The following is a 14312-nucleotide window of genomic DNA, read 5'->3' as shown; positions in this document are numbered from 1 at the left end:
ATCGGGTGTAGTGGTGACATGGAGGGGGTAGTCGTACTGTACCGCCCGACCCACGCAACCAGCTATTGTGCGTGCAGCTCAGACATGAGGGCTGTACCGTGATTCAACCTCATACAGGAAATGAAGAGAGTTGTTTGAAAGGGGGGAGTGTGGTGTTAGTTATTGTTGCTTGTTACCGAGAAGGTTTGTTTGCACCAGTGCATGTAGGCTGCCTTGCTTGATCATCTGTGCACTAACCGGTGTACCTTTTTCTCACCACGGCGGATACTTTCCAAAACGACGCGGCGATAAACTTTAAACCGCGCTGCCTTCCAAATTTTTAAATTTGGGAACGTGTCGAAATTTTTACTTCCAGTAACTTGGAAAAACACGATTCATTCGAATTTGGGTGTTTACGTGATGGTAAGGTAGCCGAAGGAGCTTGTGTACCACTGCCCTACAGTAATCGGACTGTTCTTGGCCACCCAGGAGGTCCGTGCAAGCTCAGGAGATTCATAACTGATCGATTTAGCGAGACGTCCTGGTGTACTAGGTGGTGGTCATTAGAGGATGTGTTGCAGGTCTTTCTGCTCGATGGGTCCGTTGTAGTGACGAACCGTAGGCCGCGTTGTGAATGTTGGGGGGAGCGATACGGGGTGAAGAAAGAGGAAATCCCGATTTGTGCTGTGCTGTGTTGTGCTTGTGTTGTGTTATGCTGATGCCGCCGGGTCTGGTTTGATTCAGGAAAAGTGACACAACTCAGGTGGTTAGACCCACTTTGTGGAAGACAGCCATAGACTTATTAAACTTTCACTGAAAGTGCTTATCAATTTGCAGATGATTATAGTGAAGTAATAAGACTTGTCAAAATGTGGCCGCGTGTTTATTGGACATTAAAACAAGTGAATATTGGACTCTAGGGGTCCATACCTCACAGCTGTATAGCAGTGCATCTTCAGGGAATCGATGGTGAGTTAGTATCTAAGTCGTTATCTTTGATTTGCATTGCAACAAATGTTTGTAGCCTACCCCCTTGGTTAAGATGCCACATACCAGCATGATGCTTAGATTCCTTGAATGAAGCACAACTTAACAAAACTATCCCAAATGTGGTAACGTGTGTCTTGTGAATGTGGAAGAGAGAAAAGAGCAGTAAACATAGTAATATTGTCATATATGTTTATTGCATTGGTGTTTTGGTGTTAAGTTTTAGGGTAGTAGTACTATAATATATTGTGTATGTATGTATGCATTTCATTATACAGCATGACCCCTCATTTGAATGGATATGTACATTTCTTACCTTTTTTATCATCTATATATGAACAGTTTTGCAGTGACTACAGTACTCCAACAGTACACTTTTCAAGAGGAGTGAGTTCCATAAATGCTGTTAAGTGATTGGTGTCCAAGCATCATCAAATACTTGGATGTTTCGGGTTGGTGCATTACCCCCGTGTACATAGTAAAGTTCTGTATTGTACGTGTGTGTGTGTAAGACTGAATAATTATGTATTGTTTAACTACACTTCTGAAGAGGAGGAAGTTCCAGAAGAATGACTAACCAGTGTTCAAATATTGTGAAATACTTGGATGTCACTTGTTGGGTTATTTTTGAATGTGGATGTTTACTTGGACTTGATCATTCCCCTTTATGAGAGGAAAAAGGCCTTTTAGCTGATGCGAGTATATAGTAACTTGTACTGTACTTGTGGAACGTATGAATGGAGGTGATGTAGTTCATTTAAGGGCTGAAATCACTTGTATGTGTCATCACATTAAGGTATACACCTGGTGGTCTTTGTACATCATATTGATAATTAAAACAAATTATTAGTGTCTGTCATTAGATTTTCACAGTTATGGTTTTCTGTATTTTTTCTGGGATTGTTAGTTTCCTTGAATTTTGCTAACTGGAAGTAGGTTGCCCCCACGTAAGTGGTAAATCAGTCCTTGGGCCCTCAAATATATCTCTGGGAAGAAATGTATTAATTTAGGGTGTAACTTAAGCAATAGGGGTGAACTTCTCCCAGTTGCCAGCTCACATGTGAGAAGATGGGTAGAATATAATCAAAACTCGATATATTGGGCCCGATCTGGATACAGTGTTACCTCCTGAAGGTGGTGAGTGTTGATGGGTTTTGAATTTCAGCAGGAGGGAAATTATTGTCTCAGATTTCTTTTTTCTCAAGCCTGCAGTCATTGTTGCCCCCCCCCCCTTCTGGGAACGACATCTTCCCTCCATTTATTAACTCATGCATATTTATGTTGTATTGGAAAGCTTTCAGATACTCAAATATACCCATACTCACCCACCCCCTTTTGTTTATCTGTTCCAGTTTTCTTTGTCATAGGTACAAATGTGTCTACTATAAAGTGATGTTGACTGTCTCTGGAAAGATGGTAAAGGGAGATCAGAAATGTCATGTTATGTCAGTATTCATAGATATGTGGACATGTCTTAGTTTGGTGTGTATACATTTGATGCTGTTATCTTGACAATATGTATTTGGAAATTGGCCATATTATTGCATTACAACTTCATGAATAGTATCCAGAGTGTATTAAAAAAATAATTGTGCCATATAAGTTCATGATTACTTGGTGTTTTCTTGATTTTTGGTTAATAACATGTATTGCATTTTTGCCATGGGTGTTATAGGGGTTTGCATTTGTGGCCCATCAAACTCTGATTAGAATAACTTAAATTTATAGAATATACATACAGTTGGGAAATTCTAAATATCAGCATATAATTGTGGTACCTAAATACTGGACATAATTGGACTCTTATACATCATTCTGTCTTTCCTACTCCTTTTCTATCTCTCATATGTGATCCTTACCAGTCATAGTTCCATTTTATAGTTGCCATTACTATACTAATGGCCATTTTTTCTCGTTTCACATCAATGTGTGTTTGCCTTTTTTTTTTCGACTACAATGTTTTTTTTTTCCTTCAGTTCGGATCAACAGTCTCTTATCAGACTGTGTGTAAGAAAAGTATGGTCAGTACAAGAAAAATCATATCAGGATAATAGAACTTTATTTTCAGTAAGCTGTTATACAATTTACACATAGTAGTGGTAATGGCACAAACAATATGGACATATTTAGGAGTTACAGTACCCGGTAGTTGTGTATAATGAATGTTCACAACTACAGCTACAAGACTAGGTTTTGGGGCAAATATCAAAGTTGTAGTATGTTGAGTTTAACGTTTGTAGTGACAGGTTAGTGTGTGGAAAATTCAAGAGGAACGAGCAATTACCTACTACATTCCCCATGTGGTAATCCATGTGTGTGTGTTTACTGAGTTGTGTTTAGGGTTGGAGCAATGCTCATGGGCTACACACATGCATGTACATGTATATTAAGAGTATATAGTTGCTCTTATGCAAAGGGTATTCAACTCTGCCAATATTGGTAGCTTAAATCTCTTCCCCTCCATCTCGTCATGATATTGCCCTCCAGGCTAAAAATGCTGGTGAATTATCAGCAGCAAAATAATTTCTACTACTAATACTACTACTACTACTACACACTCACTCACTCACTCACTCACTCACTCACTCACTCACACTCTCTCTCTCTCTCTCTCTCTCTCTCTCTCTCTCTCTCTCTCTCTCTCTCTCTATCTATTGTATGTAAGATAAGTTAGATGATATAAAAAAGTTTCAAAGAAAGGATTAGGCAGTTTAGTTGCAACCATAATTGGATTAGAAAAATGAGGGGTCAGATGGAAAGGAACAAACAGGATCATGGGTTAATCAAAGAAACTAGATAGCCTGTATTAAAACCAACACACCAGCGCATGTGTGGACGGGTGCACACAAAGACACACATACATGCATACACATTTTAATTTTCACTATGGTAAAAAAAATATACAAACTATTGGAAATATTGCATGTGAACAAAAATAGTTGATTGTATCTCAACCTAGGTACTGCGAATGCAGAATCGGTTGGATGATAAGATTCATAATATATTTTTGTGCTCATTAAAGAAAAGAATAGTACCTCAAGACCAGAAAAGAGCTGATGTAGTATTGATTTGTAATAAGGAAGTACTGTAAAGAGAAACAACTGAACTACAGACTAGTGTCCCTGACTAGCATGGTAGCAAAATTATGAAACAGTGATAAGAAGTGAAGAGATAGAACCAGCTCCTTTTAGAACTGGAAGATCATACCACAAAAAGAGGGGAATAGGTGGACTTTATATTTGGCTTAACTCAGTTTTGGAACTGGAAAACCATGTATATTGAGCCTGTTAAGCTTTTACTCAAGCAGGTGATGTGCTGCAAAAAGGATAGGGTTGGGTGGACTGTGTGTAATTGGATGTACAGAAGGCATTTGGCTTGGTAGTTCACAGTTAACTTATGAAAAGTGGAGTCTATTGGGAGTATAAGATAATCTTTTAATGGATAAATAATTTCATCAAAGATTAATAATATTAGTGAAAGATAGGATGAAGGGTAACAAGTAGAGTCCCACAAGGGTCATTTCTGGCACTTATAATGTTTTTGATATAGCAAGTGAAAACACCACTGCAGGAGTGAAAGAAAAAAATATAAATATTTTGACTTCCAACAACAGTCCGTGTCAATAGAGTACTCTACTGACAAGGATTGCAGGTGGCAGTCAAAATATAGATTCTTCTTTTCTTTCATTCAAATAGTAGTGCTTTCATATGGTTAACAAATGTGCTTTCAGATTTTTCTCCAGTGACTCGAAATGGAGTTTATATCCAGAAAATTCAAAATAATGGAGCTTAAAAAAGAGAATAGGTAGGAAATTAATCATTCACAAAATCAAGAGCAGAAAATAGCAAAATATTGGATGAAAAAAATAAATTTCATGAATATGAAATGGCTCCTAACTACAATTTAATCCTTTGTCCCAGGTTTTTCTTGCAGGAAACCCACAACTTCCAAGTAACTGGCCACAGCAACTGATTGGGCTTGTATGTCACTCAAAGAAGAAATATTGTGTTGTCTTGGGGTGGTGCTATATGCTGCATGGGCATAATAAAGGAAACTAGAATGCCTGATCTACCCTAGATTAGAATATACGCTGATAGGATCGCAATCGAATGATCAGAAATGGAAAAGGAGATTGCAGATAGGGATGGTGAAAGATTATGGGAAAGGTTTGGACACATAGAAAGGATTGATAATGAAAGATTAATGAAAGAGGTGTGGAAGGCAGAGGTGGAGGGTGTGAACTTAAAGGAATGGCCGAGGATGAGATGGATGGATGGGGTGAAGGGGGCATTGAGCAAGAGGGGAGTGTCTATTGAGTAAGGAAGGCAGAAGGCAGATCAGGATGAGTGGAGTGACTGAATAGGTGATACTGTTATGCAAGGGAGGGGCATGGGATTGGGGGTAGGGGGTGCTTATGTGTGAATGACTTTTTGACACAACCCGAAGGGATTTTTCCCTGTCTTCTCTTTCTGCATGATGGGATGGAGAGAGAGGGGTTGCCAATTAAGTGAATCATCCTTGCTATGGATGTACTGTCTTGCTGCATTACTTCTGACCCAGGGCAGTGGGCAGGATACGAGGATGACCCGTCATCTATGAGGAGCTAAGATGAGAGGGTGGAAAGGGTAGAGGATGGGTGGGAGGTACGTGATTTTGACGTGCCCATCCTTATAAGGTAGGGTGAAAGCTTTTGGTGGATAGATTGATAGATGATCACATTAACGTATATAAACAAGATTAGATGATACAGAGAACAGCTATATACTTGGTTATTTGCCTTGCAGTAAAACTTTGAAAGAGAACACTGAACCTGCCTCTGTTGAAAGATGAAAGGTGACTTGATAGTAGTTTTCAGGTCATGGAACTGGTATAACTGACATAGAAGAAGGTTTGGGGCAGAAAGTATCATGGGGTCATGGAAACAAATTGAAGACCACATGGTACATGAGAACATTAGTAGTGGAGGATAAGATGTCGGACTGAAAGATATTATTGGATCCAAAAGTGGTCTTGGTCAATATTAATGACATAATGGATAAAACATGAAAATTATAATGATAAATTTGCTGAATGTGCCAAGAATATTAAGAGAAAAGGATGTTGAAATTATTCATACAAATTGTAGGAATATCCAGATAGATTACTTACCGGTAATTTAAACTGGAACTAGAAAATTAATTTCAGCGGAAAACATTGGAGATGGGTAAAAATGAGAAAAAATGCCATCTTTGTACATTAAATGGGAAAAGAAGCAGTTATAAGAGTGAATTTTTTTTTCTATTGTTGGTAATGGAAACTTAGTGGAAAACCATGCTAAGAAGAAACAAAATTGTTAATGAATGCAAGAATGACATTCCACTACTTAAATGAGGATATGATAGAAAAAAAAAAACTTGGAGGGTGATGTTTGTAGGAAGAAGGTTGGAGAGTGATGTTTGTAGTGTTTGTAGGAAGAAGGATTTTTCTAAATTGGAAGTGCCAGCAAAAGAAGAAAGGGAGAAGTGATATAGTAGTGTTTAGAGCAATGAAGGGAGTGAACAATATATAAAATTGCATTCTAGTGTGAGATGAAAAAATATTACTGGGATACATTAAGATGAAGAAAATATACGTGTGTGATCCGGTTAGGTCAGTACATGGAACACATCCATTAGAAATAAGATTTGTCTCATCATGATAATTAACAAGTCAAACTGACAAATTTATGAATATTTTGATCAGAAACATGCTACTGGAGAAGATTTCATGAAAGATGCAAAGATTAATGGAAGCTTATATACAGTATATATAATATATATATATACTTTTTTCTCCCAAAAATTAATGAAGTGAAGATAAGCACAGGAAAAGCTGATGCAGGAAATCTGAAGATTAAAACCAACGAACAGGATGAAAGTGGCTTCATTATAGATATGTAAAAGAAGTGACACAAATAAGAGAATCTTCTACACTAACGCAATTGCAAGAAACTAAGGAACCTAACATTATTAAATCGCACATGTATGCCAAGGTTAGTTGGAAGAAAACTTGGTTAATAGGGAAGTTTGACAAAAAAAAAATGAAGTGACCAAGAAAGATGTGGTATGGAAAAGGTGGAATAAAAGAAACATGAAATTTTGTGGAAGAATACATGAAGGGTGGTACTGTAGAAGAAAAGAACTTTGAGAATGGTATTGGCAATTGGAAAAGAACTTAAACTATTCTACAGGTTTGTCACCAGCAAGCGAGATACAGAATCTCTTGAATTGACAGTAGATAGAAAAGTTTATGAAGCATCAACTCGTGCTGAAATAATGAACAGAAGTTTTCAATTAGTTCCTACTAGAGGAAAGTGGAAGTAAAGGATGTACACAAACTATTGAATAAGGTAGATACTGGAAAAGCTCCTAGGCTTAATTGAATCTTAAAGTGGATACTTTAAGAATGTGGAGATTGAGAAAAATCATAATTTATAGTGTTATCTGAGGAAAGGGATAGTACTGCAAGACTGGAAAAGAGGTTATGTAGCACCAATTCATAAAAGAGAAAGTAAGGTATTGTTGTACTACAGACCAGTGTCATTGACTGGCGTCATAGCAGACATAGAAGCAATTTGTTTTAGAGATGGAACATTATGAATGGTTGATATGCTGGAAGAGAGAGAAGAGCTGTATGGGCAGTGTGTACTAAGATCTGGAGAAAGAATTTTATTTGGAGTATCTGAGTAGAATCTTATGGGAAATGGAACATACTGGAGGACTTGAGGTAAGCTTCTTGAATGGATCTAAGATTCCTGAAAGAGTGGTACATGAGGACAATAGTAAAGGATTAGATGCCAGGATGGAGGCCAGTGGCCAGCAGAATCCCATAAGGTTTAGTTCTGGTGCTTGTAATGGTACTGATATTTATAAATGAAATGATGGAATGTATGGTTACTCGAACATTTAAAACAATGACAAAAATGGAGAAGACTAAAATGTTATAAAAAAAAATTACAGTGTGTAAGTATGGGGCCAATCTTTGAAAAAGAATTTGATGAAAAAAAAGTATTGGAAATGGGTAAAAGTTCAAGGAGACCATCAGTGAATTAAAAGGAAAATGATGAAATAAAAGGAGGAAGAGAAAGATGTAGGAATGCTGGTTGCAGATAACCTGTCGGAAAAAATGTGGGCGTAACGTGCTATTGACATGATTTTTTTTTTTTTTTTCTTCTTCTTCTTTGCACGAAGAGGGGAGATATTAGCAAAAGAAGATTGATCTACCCAGGTGTGCAGTATTTGTAAGGATAGCCATAACCAATGAAACTAATTTAGGTCACAAAACATAAGAGGTACCAGTAATAGGACATTGAAACTAGCAAGGACAATTTAAAGAATGCACTAGGAAGGGTGCAATAGAAGAAAGAAAATTGATGAACTAAAGAGAAACTAATACAAAGATGATAGAAGAGAAGAAAGTTTTACTTGAGAGTGATGTATCAGAAATTTAGGAATTGGTATTGAGTAAAAAATCCAGAGAAGGAAGGGGAAAGAAGAGATTGAAAGTCACATCTACTAACGTACGTACATATACCAAAGGCTTTTTCCCTCTTACACAGGGGTTGCCAAAAAGAAAAAGGCAGAGAAACCACTCCCACCCATTCCATTCTCTACATATTCCACTCCCCTCCACCCTCCTCCCTCCCTCTCATCTTGGCACCTCCTGGATGATGGGTCATCCCTGCATCCTGTCCACTGCCCTGGGTCAGAAGCAGTGTCGCAAAACACAGCACATCCACAGCAAGGCCGCTTCATAAATTCGGTGACCCCCCCATCTCTGTCCCCTCATGCAGAAAAGAAGTTGGGGGAGAAATCCCTTCGGGCTGCGTCAAATTTTTTCTCATACATACTTGCTCACCCCGTATCCCCCACCCACTCCCCCTCATACATCACAGCATCATTCATACACAACCCTTCTTCATTCACCCCTATCTTCTGTCCTCTCCCGTCCTTCCTCAACAGACATTCCTCTCTTTTGTAATGCCCCTTTCACCCCATCTATCCATCTCATCCTAGGACACCCCCTCATATTCACTCCTTCCACCTCTGCCTTCCACACCTCTTTTACTAATCTTTCTTTACTCATTCTTTCCATGTGTCCAAACCATCCTAATACTCTTTCATCAACCCTATCTCCCAGCTCCCTTTCCACCCCTGTTCTCCTCCTCACCTCATTTCTCACTCTATCTAGCCTAGTAACCCCTATCATACTTCTCAGCTCAGACATTTCATCTCAAACACATTCAAACTCCTTCTCTCTTCCTCTCTTATGTTCCATGTTTCTGCCCCATACAGTGCTGTCAGCACAATCACTCCTTCATATAACCTTTTAGCATCCATTCCCAGATGTCTATTTCTCATTACACTTTTTAATCCACCAAGCAAGGCATTTACTCGCTTCTCTCAATCTACATTCCACCTCCACCCCCACTCCTCCCTTTCCTGCCACATTCACACTTCCTCCAGTCTCTCACCCTTAATGCTCACTTCCAGCCTGCTGTCACTCTCTCCCCATATACATCTCATCACCTTACTTTTGCCCACATTTATCTTCAGCTTCCTTCTTTCACACACCTCAAACTCTATCACTAACTTCCTCAATCCCTCCTCTGATCCTGCTACAAGCACAGTGTCGTCAGCAAACAACAACTGGCTTATTTCCCACTTTTCTCCATTTTCTTTAACCATCTCCAACCCCTGACCCACTACCCTTGCATTCACCTCTCGCACCACCCCATCCATGTATAGATTGAACAGCCAGGGTGACATAACACATCCCTGACAAAGTCCCACCTTTACCTCAAACCATTCACTCTCTCCATTTCTAATCCTAACACAAGCTCTACTACTCTTGTAAAAACTCTTAACAGCTTTCCTCCTATCCCATATATCTGCAGTACCTCCCACAGTGCCTTCCTGTCTACCCTGTCATAAGCCTTTTCCAGATCCTTAAAAGCCCAAAAAACATCCTTACCTTTTCCTATAGCTTTCTCGAGAAACATCTGTCTTAACACAAAAATCTGATCTACACAACCCCTACCTTTCCTAAAACCACATTGTTTCTCACCAAAATTTTACTCCCTCTGTTCCTCTCCTAATACTAACAGATTGTTAATATCTACAAGATTAGAGATAAATTATTATTTATAATTGAAAACCAGTCATGTTACTTTTTTCTCTGAGCTCAAACTTAACGAAATTCAGCTAAGAGAAAGAAAATACATCATCTGGTGAAGAGAGAAAATGGGAAGATTGATGATAATGGTGAAAAGTATAAAAGTGAATGAATAGAAAGGGAGTATGGAGCCTTCTGTTATTGTCTGGGATTGTGAAAGTGGCATATGCATATCTCATCAAAGACAGAAAATGTACATTCCAAGGGTGGGTGTGAAAAAAAAAATGCTAGGTGGCAAAACACAAGAGGTGGGGATAGAGAAGAACAGAAAAAAAAACCAGGAGAATACAAGGACCAGGAATAAACACTGTAATTAGAAGGGCATAATAGATCACCAAAGTAGACTGAAGAAGAATGCAAAAGAACTGGAAATGTTACTAAAAAATTAAAAGAGAAGCAAAGAATTTTGACAAGTAAGATGAACATATGTTGTTCTCTACATTTGTGAATGGTAAAGCGAAACATGGAGAACCTGTGTTTGAAAGCAGAGGACAAAGGGAGCATACTAAAATAGATTAAGGATTTCCTCAATGATAAACATATTTGAGCAGTAGTGAAAGATGAATTGATTGGAGAGAGACTACTTGTGGGGTACCACAGGGCTTGATACTGATATCATTGTTTTTGTATGTCATTGATAATAGGAATAAGTATGACTGCAAATTACTGCAGGAAGACATAGATAATATTAGAATGGAGTTAGGAGTGAAAGATGAAATTTTGTGTAAAGATATGCAAAATCTTGGAAATGGACCATTGAAAAAAAATGGGAGCTATAAAATAGATTTACCTCTCTTGTAAGGGGAAAAAAGTTGTTGGTATATGTATGTATGTATGTATAAAATAGATGAAATAATACGAAAAGCAAAAGATGAAAAGGAATTTCAGCATTTTAATTAGGGGTGATCTGTCATAAGGGAATCATATAAACAGAATATTGAAAGACGTAAAGGTATAAATATGATGAACGTAAGAGCAACATTTTGTAATGTTCATAAGGATATGATTGAAAAATAATTTAAATTTTTGTTGCACCAGACTAATATGCTGCAATGGTATGGTGGCCACATAAAAGAAAGATACAAGAAAATAATATAAAAGCAGCAACCAGAATAATGCTCAGCCTCATTTATAAGACATTGTGAGAAGAAATTGGAAGAAGTGGGGCTGTCTACATTGGATGAGTGAAGAAGAAGAGATGATACAATAGTTGTGGTAGAACAGAGAAAAGAATAGAAAAAAAAAATCTGGATCTGTTAGCATGAGATGAATGAACAAGAGATCATAACAAATTAAAGAAGATGTATCATTTGAAAGAAATTAGGAAACATAGATTTCCACATCAGTATGTGGAACAAATTAGAAGAAATAATCCAGACCAGCAGAATAAAGTAATTTGAAGAAAATTGATTGTATAGGCATTAAGAGATGGGACACCCTGAACGTAACTCCAACTCTGTATACTACAGTTAGGTAGACACACACACATTAACACTTATTTTTGCATGGAGCCAAGAATGAATTTCAATACCCAAAAATACAAATTACTGGAAATTGGCAATAGGTGGTATAGACCATCTTTAAACTATTCCTTGGATAGTGAACCCAGTACAAAAGCAAAGGAGGAGAGAGATTTGGGAGTGTTGACAAAAGACAACCTGTCACCTGACAGACATATCAGGAGGATTGTGGAAGAGATGTATGGACTGTTGCAAAATATTAAAGCAGCTTTTCACTATATGGATGGAGTGATGAAAAACCTCATTAGAACCCTGGTCCATCCAATGCATTAGTGGTATGGTCCCCACACAAAGTGAATGATAAAAGCACGATTTAAAGAATACAAGGGTAGTGACCAAACTGGTCACCAGCCTGGCAGATTAATCATACAAGGAAAGACTCATGGGGCCTGTCATTTTGAAAGATTGAAGGGAATGAGGTGATATGGTCACAGTATTCAGGTCACTAATAGGGATAGATTATAATGATGGAAGAGATTTCTTGATTAAGTATAGGAGGGCTTTATGAGGTCATGAGAACATAGAAGACTATTTAAAGGATGTGAAATAATAGAGTTCTTCATGTAGATGCATAAATGGAATGTCTTGGGTATTTTACAAGCTGAAATTATACATGGATTCAAATCTAAATACGGTAATTGGAAATCAAGGACAAGCTTAAGTTGGAACTGTACATGAATTTGAGGCTAGGTATAATAAATTGGAGAGTAGGAGATGGGACCCAATGAGCATTGCTTTTTTCTTGTATACTACAAATAACAATTAGTTAAACACACATACACAAATGAATTTCTTCACTTCCATGTCTAATGTGAAGAAATGAGGTTTTCCATGTAGATGAATACATATTTGGAATAGCTTACAAGTTAATATAGCCCAAGCTGAAACAATACATGGATTCAAATCTTAATATGCATACATATACAAGAGGTCTTTTGCCCTTACCAGGGAGGTAGCCAAAATCAAAAGGCATAATTCCACTCCCACCCATTCCATTCCCATCCACTGCCCCTCCTCATGGATGATGGGTCATCCTTGCATCTCTCCCATCACCCTGGGTCAGAAGCAATGCAGCAAGGAACAGAGCATCCACAGCAAGCCCACTTCTTTTAATTGGTGACCCCCCTCTCTGTCCCTTCATGCAGAAACATTGAAGATAGGGAGAAATCCCATTGGGGTGTGTTAAAATATCATTCACACATAACCCTTCCTTAACCCACCATCCCACACCCACTCCCTTCCAGTCATCATAATATCCATACAGAGACATTGTCACACACAGACTTCTGCCTTCTCCCTTCTTCAACTGACATCCCCTCTTGCTCAATGCCCCTTTCACTCCATCCATCCATCACATCCTTGGTCACCCCCTCATGTTCACTCCATACATCTCTGCCTTCCACACTTCTTTTACCAGTATTTCTTCACTCATTCTTTCCATGTGTCCAAATCATCCCAATACTCCATCAACCATATCTCCCAACTCTTTTTCTACCCGTGTTCTCCTCCTCACCTTGTTTCTCACTCCATCCAACCTTGTAACCCCTATCATATTTGTCAGACATTTCATCTCAAACACATTTAAACTCTTCCTCTCTTCCTTTCTTATGATCCTTGTCTCTGCCTAATACAGTGCTATTAGCAATCTCCTTTTAGCATCCATTCCCAGATATATATTTCTCATTACACATTTTAATCCCCCAAGGTACTTACTTGCTTTTCTCGTTTTACTACCTATCTCCACTCCTCCCTTTCCTGCCACATGCAACCCTGAGTACCTAAAGCAATCCACTTACTCCAGCCTCTGTCCTTTAAAACTTGCTTCTAGATTGCTGCCATCCCCTCCCCTTATACATCTCATCACCTTACTTTTATTGACATTTGCCTACAACTTTCTCCTCTTGCATACCTTCCCAAACTCAGTCACTAATTCCCTTAATCCCACTTCTGATCCTGTCACAAGGGCAGTGTCATTAGCAAACAACATCTGACTTGCCTCTCATTCCAATCCACAGCCCATTACCCTCACATTTACCTCCTGCACCACTCCATCCATGAACATATTGAACAGCCATGGCGACATGACACATCCCTGGTGTAGTCCCACCTTTTATCTCCAACCACTTGCTCTCCATTTCTGATTCTATCATAAAAACTCTTGACTGCCCTTAACAGTTTTCCTCTGATCCCATGTATCTGCAAAACCTCCCACAGTGCCTTCCTGTCCACCCTGTCATAAACCTTTTCCAAATCCTGAAAGGCTCATAAAACATCCTTACCCTTTGCTAAAGCTTTCTCACATATGTCTTACCACAAAAATCTGATCCAAGCAACCCCTACCTTTCCTAAACCCACACTGTTCCTCACCAATTACTCCCTCTCTTCCTCTTAATCCTCTCAATCAAAACCCTCCCATAAGCCTTCCCAACTACACTCAACAAACTTATCCCTCTGAAACTACTACACTCACACTTGTCCCCTTTCTAAATATGATAATTGGAAATCAGTGATGTAGGTTAAGTTGGAACTGTACATAAATTTGAGGCTAGGTATAATAAATTGGAGAGTAGGAGATAGGACCCAGTGAGCATTGCTCCTTTCCTGTATACTAAAAATAGGTAAATGCACTAATCC

At 38.5% G+C, this 14312-nt stretch overlaps 1 protein-coding gene across 2 annotated transcripts in view; it reads left to right on the top strand.

The window, feature by feature from the left end:
* The window catches only part of simj (transcriptional repressor p66-beta simjang), an 89477-nt gene that overhangs the window by 2522 nt on the left and 72643 nt on the right, over nt 1–14312 (top strand). For both annotated transcript variants that reach the window (XM_076209081.1, XM_076209075.1), the window contains exon 2: nt 817–948. The gene's annotated coding sequence lies outside the window, so the exon portion shown is untranslated. The remainder of the gene's footprint in view (nt 1–816; nt 949–14312) is intronic.

Source organism: Oratosquilla oratoria, chromosome 2 (genome assembly GCF_046742065.1).
Source record: "Oratosquilla oratoria isolate Oo_2021 chromosome 2, ASM4674206v1, whole genome shotgun sequence".
NCBI lineage: Eukaryota > Metazoa > Arthropoda > Malacostraca > Stomatopoda > Squillidae > Oratosquilla > Oratosquilla oratoria.
This window is presented reverse-complemented; position numbering and strand designations above follow the sequence as displayed.